The sequence below is a fragment of the Palaemon carinicauda genome, chromosome 26, assembly GCF_036898095.1.
Source record: "Palaemon carinicauda isolate YSFRI2023 chromosome 26, ASM3689809v2, whole genome shotgun sequence".
Lineage (NCBI taxonomy): Eukaryota > Metazoa > Arthropoda > Malacostraca > Decapoda > Palaemonidae > Palaemon > Palaemon carinicauda.
Genome location: NC_090750.1, coordinates 78,549,167 through 78,559,166, shown reverse-complemented (window position 1 = coordinate 78,559,166; position 10,000 = coordinate 78,549,167). Strand labels below are relative to the sequence as shown.

Below are 10,000 nucleotides of genomic sequence, written 5' to 3'. Positions count from 1 at the left end.
TAATAATAATAATAATAATAATAATAATAATAATAATAACTACTGCCATGATGTATGAGTTTTGCTTTTCAAAGATCGAGGTGGTTAAACTCAAACTACAGTTACGTGTGACGGGTTCACTTAAGCCCCTATTACACGTATCCAGTTTCCTACGGCCAACCTGGCCTACGGCGCCGTAGGAAAATTGTGGCTTACGGCTAGAGCTATTACACGTATTTGAACGGCCGGAGGCAAGTCAGTCAGTGTGGCACTGTTTGTGGTGGAGGAGTGACATGTTTTATCTCGACGACATTCTCGTTCCTATTGCTCTAGCCTGCTACTTGGAGGTGAAAACAAGAAAAAGGAAGATTTGGTTCAAACAATGGCTGCATAAACGACAAAAATACTCTCATATTAACTTAATGAAGGAACTACCACTAGAAAAAGATGACTGGTTTAACTACATGCGAATGGACCACGACACATAGAACTCTTAAGTCAGGTATCACCTTCAACAGAAAGAAAGGACACTTGCATGAGAGAAGCAAATAGTCAACATGAGCATCCTTCAGCCACTCAGACTGATGTCATACCATATGGTGAGCAATTACACGCTACGTCCTCGGTCCTGACTACGACGGCCGTACGGCCAACTTTAGTACTGGCCAAAGTTCATCCGCCCGGCCCTGGGTGAGCTTTCATACGACCAATTTCCTATCACACGCTCCGGTTTGAACAAATGCTAGCGTCGCGACCGACGGCGCCGTAGGAAACCGGACAAGTGTAATAGGGGCTTTAAGTCTCACTTTGTTGGTTGAATTATTTTATAGAATATATTTTTCCTTATCTCTCTTTTGTAGATCATTCTTTACATATGCATTTTTTTTCTACAGCGATTCTTTTTCTTTTGGAACCTTTTAAATTATAGCACAATATTTTTCTAAACCATATATATATATATATATATATATATATATATATATATATATATATATATACTGTATATATATATACTGAATATATTATTTATGTGTATATATATACATATATATATATATCTATATATATATATATATACACTGAATATAGGAATATACATATGTATTATATTTAATATATATATATATATATATATATATATATATATATATATATACATACTGAATATACTTATATATATATATATACTGAATATAGGAATATATATATATATATATATATATATATATATATATATATATCGCGAAAGTTTTATCGTCTCGCCAGTCCAAAGCAAAAAGGGGAACAATGGAAATGGAATAATACTTCTGCAAACATCTCAAGGTGTAGATCACAAGATTTAGAATCTGCATAAAAAAAAAACTCCGGAAAACGCCATTAAGTTCGTTAAAGTTTATGATGTGAAACAGAATCTTATGCTTCAAACCATCCAAATGCTTCGAATGAGAAAAACCAAGTGATGCAAATAAGCACTCTTGAAGGTTTAAAGGCCGCTCATGAATGGCAGAGGCAATGAACAGTGACATTGCAATATCAAGCAGGACAATGACCTAGAGACTGATCAGTGCCCAAGCTCCCTCGCTACGCAAGCTGGAACCAGGGAGGGCCAGGCAATGGCTGCAGGTGACTCAGCAAGTATGCCTATAGGTTCCCTCAAACCCACCATCCTTACTTCACAAGGATGCTGAGGTTGCAGACAATACAAGAAACTATCGAGCTTAAGCAGGTCTCAAATCCCAGTCCAGCAGATCGCCAGGCAGGGACGTTTCCAATGGACCATCGATCAGGGATGCCAAAAAAAAAGAAAAAAAAAAGAAGAAGAAGCCTATAAAAAAGCAGTCAAAAGCAATTGCTATCAATGTCAAAGTGTAATTAACAAGATAAACATCAAAGTTATGCTACTGCGTTTAGTACGATTTGTCATCCAATTAGAAGCCTCTTTTATTACCGACTTCTATAATAAAATAAAATAAATGAATGGAAGCATGAAAGGCTTTTCAATACTTTAAAAGATGAAACAAAAAACTCTTTGCCCTTTTTAAAAGAGATTAAAATACCTATTTCCCTCATAAAAGAGGCTCCAACTCTTCTTGTTTCCCATATCCGGGTGTATTGTAAAGTCTTCTTTCTACATCCATTTCTTTTGATGGGGACAAAGATTCTCTCTCTCTCTCTCTCTCTCTCTCTCTCTCTCTCTCTCTCTCTCTCTCTCTCTCTCTCTCTCTCTCTCTCTCTCTCTCTCAATGTATATCACCATAGACCTTTTCATCACTCTTTTACAATTTTACCAAATAACTATATTTCCCAAATATATATGAGAAACAATAAATTATCTATGTCACCTCAAACAAATAGAATACATATGAGATTACCAAGATAGAAAATAAGAAACAATTGCAGGAGATATAATACAAAGAAAATATATTTCACCATAAAAAAAAAGAAAAAAAAAAAAAAAAAAAAAAACCCACGATCCTCACGACGAACAAAATGTTGCAAATACTCTTCCAGATAGAGGCACCTCCAGGACACAAGGCACTTTAAAATTGCTCGGAAAAGTGTCGCCATCAAACTTTAAGCTTTTCAAAAAAGCAAGGGATAAACACCTGGTGAAAGGGATATTGGATATTTTTCTTCAAAAGGATCCCTAACCAAAGAGAGAGAGAGAGAGAGAGAGAGAGAGAGAGAGAGAGAGAGAGAGAGAGAGAGAGAGAGAAAATCTGAAGCCTTGCCTACAGTGTGTATTGACTCTCGGTTCTCCAGATTAAAGTTGCCGCACTGTGAGCGGTAGAAAATATTCATAAGGGTCTGCGAGCTGGATTCCAGGTGATGAATAAAATACTTCCTTTATTTTCCAGTATAAGAGAAGAGAGGCATTGATGTTTTATCCTCCTCTCGCTCAACAACAACAATAACACAACAACAAGAACAAAGGTGTGAAGAAGGGACCAAAGTGGGCGTTGAGGTGTGATAACGAAGGAGGAGAAATTACTATCTGCTAACTCGGATACAAGTTTCCTTTGATCTTATGTAAAATTAAAATAATCCTGTTAATTTTTTTTTTCATTTTGGTGTTATATCGGCTGAATCGAAACTTAATCTTCGTAGGCAGAACAGATGACTAAACTGTAGCAACCGACTGAAAACAAAGGGCTTTATTTCGTTGTTTTGTGTCGCTGCTAGTTCTGCAGACCAAGTCATTCTGGTTTACAAAAAAAAAATTTGGTCTGAGGCAAGAATGGGGATAGGTGTTTTTTGCTAATTTGGGTGTGCTAAATTCAAATTTATATAGTTTTGCTCTATCACCTCTAGTTTTCTGGCTTTTAAATATTCTCATTTTAGTATAAACAGAGAATATATTTGCACATTTCAAGAGTTACAGCACCTTATAACAGATAAAAGAGGATAGATAAAGAACACTGATTGAATCAATATACTTGGATGACGCAATTACACAATTCATAGTACCACAGACAGTCAAAAGAGTGTTTTCTTAGAAGATCTGGTGTATTTTGCCTCCGGGATGTCACGTAAGAGCATCCAGCAGAAGTCTCCCATCATGCCGGGGTTCCATTTGCCTTGATAGTTGCTCTCCATCTTCGTAATGTCTTGGTGGAATCTTTCTCCATGCTCATCACTCACTGCTCCATGGTTTGGCAGGGAAAAGTTGAGGTGGGAATACAGAAAATGAATCTTGAGTGACATTCGGCACCCCATATCCTCGTAAGACTTTAGCAACTTTTCAGTACAGGATTGGTAATCTGGTACGCGTGTGTTACCAAGGAAGCCACTACAGACTGACTTGAATGCTTCCCATGCTCTCACTTCCTTTAAGTTAAGAAGCTCCTCAAAATCAGTAACCTTCATCACTTCTCGGATCAGAGGTCCTACAAAGATGCCCTCTTTGAGCTTAGCAGCACTAACACCTGGGAACACAGTAGACAGGTGTTGGAAGGCAGCACCATTTTTGTCCAACGCCTTCATGAAATTCTTCATCAAACCAAGCTTGATGTGATGAGGAGGGAGAAGCACCTTATTCATGTCCACCAGAGGATTCTAGACCCCCAGTCTTTCTGCTTGTAATGCTGGAATACAGCTCGACTATCTCAGAGACAGAGAAAACAACAGTACTTTGTGAAGCCCGCTTGCATACCCATAAGAAGACCAATGACCTTGAAGTCCCCACACAGACTCCATTGGTAGTCGCTGTACTTAATAGCTTCTAAAAGAAGCTCAATATTGTCATAGGACTCCTTTAGATGGACAGAGTGTGCAATGGGAATGCTGGCATATTTATTCCCGTTGTGCAGAAGCAGAGCCTTGAGACTTCGCTTGGAAGTCTATGAAAAGACGCCAGTCTGAAGGATTATGTGGCAAACCAAGGGACGTGAACATGCCAGGTATGTTTGTGCAGTAGCAAAATTTGTTTTCCATGTCGAAAAAGAAAGCAAGGTCTTTGTTCCGATTCCTGAAACTGGTGATCCTTACATCTTCCTGGACTAGGTTCCACTGTTTAAGCCGAGAAGCCAAGAGCTCTGACTGCTGTTTTGACAGGTACAAATCTCACGAGCAAGATCATTCAGGTCTTCTTGCGTGATCCAGTGTGGCTCGTTGCCACTTGTTCCTGAATATGTAGACTCGATATCTTCCAAAAATACAGACTCGGCAGTATCCTCCCTTGAAGGCATTTCTTCATCTGATGAGGAAAGAAGATCCTTATTTACTGGAGGTGTGGGTACAGGAAGATCATCTGAATGGGGAACGGGTCTCATAGCAGATGGAAGGTTGGGATATTTGATCTTTTTCCTCGAAGATGCATTGAAACCAGTTATATTAGTTAAACAAAAATAACAATCATCTGCATGGCTTCGTGGCTCTCTCCAAACCATCGGGACAGCAAAGTTGAAAGCCGCTTTCTTGCCATTAAACCATGCAGGTAGTCCATTGTAGCAGGGTTTACAACAGATGTGTGGAGCCCAAGACTTGTCCTGATCACCAATTTTACAGTCAAAATAGTGAAAGTAGGTGGTTCTGAGGAGGGAAGTGATGGTTCGACGCTGTGCAACTGTTGTGAAGTCCCCACACACGTAGCAGAAAGAATTGGCCTTGTTGAGGCATCCTCGATGTTTTGACGTGCTTGAAGCCATTGGAGAATTTGAAAATATAACAAAGTAAAACTAAATCATATGCAAGGCAATAAAATGTGCATTGGAAAATGTAATACTAATATTTAGCTACCCAAAAGATGTGTAACACGATAGTTGAGGGACACCAACCTCCTGCGCCACCTGCGAGACAACCTCTTCCAATGACTGCCAGAGCTCTACTGAGTGTGGATTGAGACCTGCTGCTCTAACTGCCAAAATCCGTATTGATATAAAATTATATATATAATGTAATGCAATCACTTACATTTAGTGCATAATAACTAAAAAATAAGCCATAAGTCTCACAATATTAGAATTAACCCTGAATGCATATACGACTTAATTTACTGTATATGCACAAAATGCACACTATGCATATCTAAAAAAAACTAGAGGTGATCAGTAAAAACGGATTTCAAATTTGAATTCAGCACCCCCAAATTAGGTAAAAACGAGTATTTTTGTGCTTGCCTCATTTTCTTTGTAAACCAGTGTTATGAGCATCTGAACACACTTTCCTTTTTGTGAATGGGTTCTCGCCCGGTAGAGTCAGGCTATTCCAAAAAATGGCTGAATAACTTTTCCATTATATATAAAAAATATATATCTAATGGATCTGGACCTTTGGAAACAGATCCAAAAACTTACAATATGAAGTATGAGTTAAGAAACTGCACTGCAAAATGGAAAAGGGAACGAAGGTTTAGCAGAAAGCTAAAAAGGTGACCGCTGGAAAGATCTTTAATGTGATGTCTACAGTGTACCACAAGACAGTAATCGTAGGGACGCAGTACAGTACTGGGTAGAATAATAAGCTTAATTCATCTGAAACGAAGTCCAATCAAGCTATCGTAACATTTGAAGGTTTGATTCAAGTACAGTACTGGTCAAAGAAATCTAAACCAGTGACTCCAAATGCAACTTTAAAGCATCGAGCATCGAGAGGGTGAAACAGAGACTAAATTCAAATACATCCATTTATTTAACTAAAATACATATTTAAAGAGTGCCACATATTCATAAATAAGGAGATGAAATAATTGTTCAACAGATGAATTCTGGTGATCACATCAATTATTCCTAATCAAAGCTTTACTAGGGTAAAGCCGTGTCGTTTAAGCGTATGTCTTGACTCCTTTGGCGACCACGTTAGCGAGGAAGCCACCGTCCTTGCTGACTGTATATTCCACTGTCTGGACGCGTCCGTCAGGAAGCAAGACCTGTGTGGGAGGAATGTTTACTAATGTTACCTGAAGGATCTACTGTGCATGAAATAGTTGGTGATGTTACATGAAGGATCTACTGTACACAAAAAAAGTTGGTGATGTTACTTGAAGGATCTACTGTACAGAAAAAAGTTGATGTTTCCTGTGCATAAAAGTGGTTGGTGCTGTGACCCAAAGAACTATAAAGAATCTACAAGGAAAACACGTTGCTCTATAAGACTAAAAGTTCTATGTGAAACATTTCTACAATTACTATACTCAAGTCTTACAACTAAAAGATTATATTACCTGAAAAGAATGTTACCATTATTACATGCAGGAAATTAATACTAATATCTACGCTACTTGCTGGAGCAGTGTTAATCCAGTTTCTCAAGGAGTGTTAGTAAAATTAATTAATGCCATTATCTCCTAGGCTCTGAGAAGAACATTACTATTTTCTATGAAATAAAAACCACTTACAACCATCTAAAAATACCCTTATTAAACCAATATTACTTTCAACATCTGAAGAAACTTACCCTGATATCGTTGCTCGTAGTTTTTCATGAGAAATGTCTCACGACTGATAATGGGTTAGGATTCTAATGTGCCTTGTATTAATGGCGAGGAGCGAACAGCCAAGGGTAGTGCACCCTTTAGGTATGGAAATGCTTTTCTATAAAGAGAAAACGAGAATTCCAACACTTCCTTCGTAAATATCATCTATAATTCATTGATCATTGGCTTGGCGCAGTTTCTGACGAACTTAACTTCTATTATTATTATTATTATTATTATTATTCCCCATTTGTATGGGCCAATCACGTTGCCTTCTTTATTTGAAGGACTATGCTTTGGCGTTCTGGGGTAAACTGTAGTCCCGATCGGCTGCCCTACCTGACATCGCCTAAAACCCCGGTAGCGTATGTTCGTGTGTTGTGCCAGTCACAGCGTATAATGTATTTGAACATGTAGATATGTCTTGATTGTACTGTGCTTGAGGAATACACGCTATGAAACGCATACTTGAGAGAGAGAGAGAGAGAGAGAGAGAGAGAGAGAGAGAGAGAGAGAGAGAGGAGAGAGAGAGAGAGAGAGAACGAATTGAAATCCTTCAACTCAGAACTTTTATCTGCTGTTTCACGAATATTACACCTTACAAATCCATTAAAAGACCGTAATTATTTCCCCGACAAGCAACCACACCTTTTAAGAAGAAGAAGAAGAAGAAAACATACCATTAAGCAAATTAGGTGAGTAAAACATCGCCCTGAGAGTGAACTTCGAATGCTCTCTATACCCTAAAACAAGGCAACCGTGACGGGCCGAGAGAAGGTTGTGACTCAAAGGCAGGAAGCAATCAACTGAGTAAATTTATTAAAGAACACTCTCCTTTATATACAAAACCTCAAGGCAACAGGAAATTTCATGTTCGAGAAACAGACAATGTTACAGAGGAAAAACGCAGACATGTCTATTCTGGTTATTTTTAGTGCGAGGGAAGAGCGCAGATACAAGCATAATATATACAAAATGATTTATGTACGATCGTGTGAAACACGGTTGGTACACAACGTTTCACGAACACATGCAATAATGGCCGTTCCAGGCGAAGCTACTTTTCATATTAAATGCTTATAAGTGAAGCAACAGTGAGAAATGAACAAGGAAATTAATAAGTTACAATTGAAGTAATGAACACTTAAAATAGAATATTTTATGAACAGTAGCAACATACATAAAACTATAAAAAAACTTTAAAATATCAAGAGGAAGATATCTAAGATAGAATAGTGTGCATGAGTGCACCCTCAAGCAAGAGACCACTACTGTTAAGATAGGAAAAATTAATAATTATGTAAATCTTAGAAAGCACACGCAACAGTACCAGAGAGAGAGAGAGAGAGAGAGAGAGAGACTCGATCATTAATCCTGCGACAAGTCACAAAGTTTCTATCCCCGCTTTCATAATCAGCGACGCGAGCCCATTCGAAAAGGAACCTGGCAAAGTCGCATGGTCAGATCGCATTAACAGACTGCCAAAAAGCGAGCCTGCTCTCACTCATAAATACATGCACTTACGACGCATTAACTTGAGTAAATTACTTTGGCTTGGAAAACAGGAAAGGGTCGGGGTACGGGGGAGAGGTTGATTAAGTACTGGCAGCACTTCTTAACAGCATTCTGGCACACAAAGGACAAAAAGCATCGATTGTACCAAGTATTTACTACTAAAATATTTGGATTAAGAAAATATACGGTTTATCAATTTTCCTGCTAAGTGTCCGGTATTTGATTAATTGGAATATAAGAAATAATTACAGTTCTTCTGAACTTACTAAAAGGATATTTCACGTTAAGGTATGTCTTTAATATTCTGACTATTGAAATTATAAATAGCTTGGCTATAATTGTTAGAAAGAAATGAAATATACACTTCGCAAATTCTTTCTGAAATGTTTATGATCAAGTAATATGGAAGATTGTTAAATAAACACTATCTTCACGAATGCCATTCCAGTAAACGACATATAAATACATTTAAAACACAATTCATTTTTTTTTAACAAAGCAACATAAGAAGGAAGGCCATGTTGGCTAGGTCTAGGAGCTATTTATCAATGAAGATATTTCCTTCTCAACCATTGGTGTTTGACAGAACCAATTTCCCTGTAGTTGGGACGGCCAAAGGAATGTCAAACGATCAACCAATTAGGTTATTTGAGCTTGGGGCATATAAAATAGACCTAGCTACCCAACTGATTGAACATGGCCTCACTAGGTAGAGCCAATTATTCAACTCAATGAAGAGGGCCTCCCTAGATAAAGCCAGCAACGCAAGTGAGTGAACAAGGCCTCGCTAGATAGAGCTAGGTACCCAACTAAGTCAGCAAAGCTTCACTAGATTAAGCCAGTTACACAACTGAGTGAGCAGCGCCTCACTAGATAGAGCCAGCTAATCAAGTGACTGAAGAGGGCCTCACTTGATAGAGCTAGCTATCCAACTGAGTCAGCAGGGCCTCACTAAGTAAAGTCAGCTACCCACCCAACTTAGCAATTAGAGCCTCACTAGGTAAAACCAGCTACCCAACTGAGTTAGTAGGGGCTCACTTGATACACTTGATAGAGACAGCACCCAAATGAGTGAACAGGGCCTTACTGGATGGAGATAGCTGCCGAACTGAGTGAGCAGGGCCTCAATAGATACTGTAGTGCCAGCTACCCAACTGAGTGAATAGGGCCTCACTAGATAAAGCCAGCTAGCTTTCCAAATACTCAATTGAATCAGCAAGGCACCATTAGGTAGAGCCAGCTGCCAAAGTGAGTGAAAAGAGCCTCACTGGATTAGAGCCAGCTACCCAACTAAGTCCATAGGACCTCGCTAGAATCGATTATTCATAACGGTATATTAATAAATAGACTTTTATTTCTTGAAATTAATTTCATGAAAGATATTATATCCATGAAATAGCATTATACATCTAAATAATAAGATGTCTAAACAGCGGTGCGCCGGCAGGTAATATCAACTTCCTCAAAAATCATATTGTATAATTTTTCTTTGGCCCCAAGTAAAAGTTCTACTTTTAAAACTATTTTGTTCGACTGATTTGATGGAAATAGAAAAACAGTCAAAATAATTAATAATACACAAACATAAGAAAA

General features: G+C 38.2%; 1 protein-coding gene across 1 annotated transcript in view; it reads right to left on the bottom strand.

Moving 5' to 3' along the window:
• The window catches only part of 5PtaseI (inositol polyphosphate-5-phosphatase A), a 297,544-nt gene that overhangs the window by 242,547 nt on the left and 44,997 nt on the right, over positions 1 to 10,000 (bottom strand). The window lies entirely within an intron of this gene.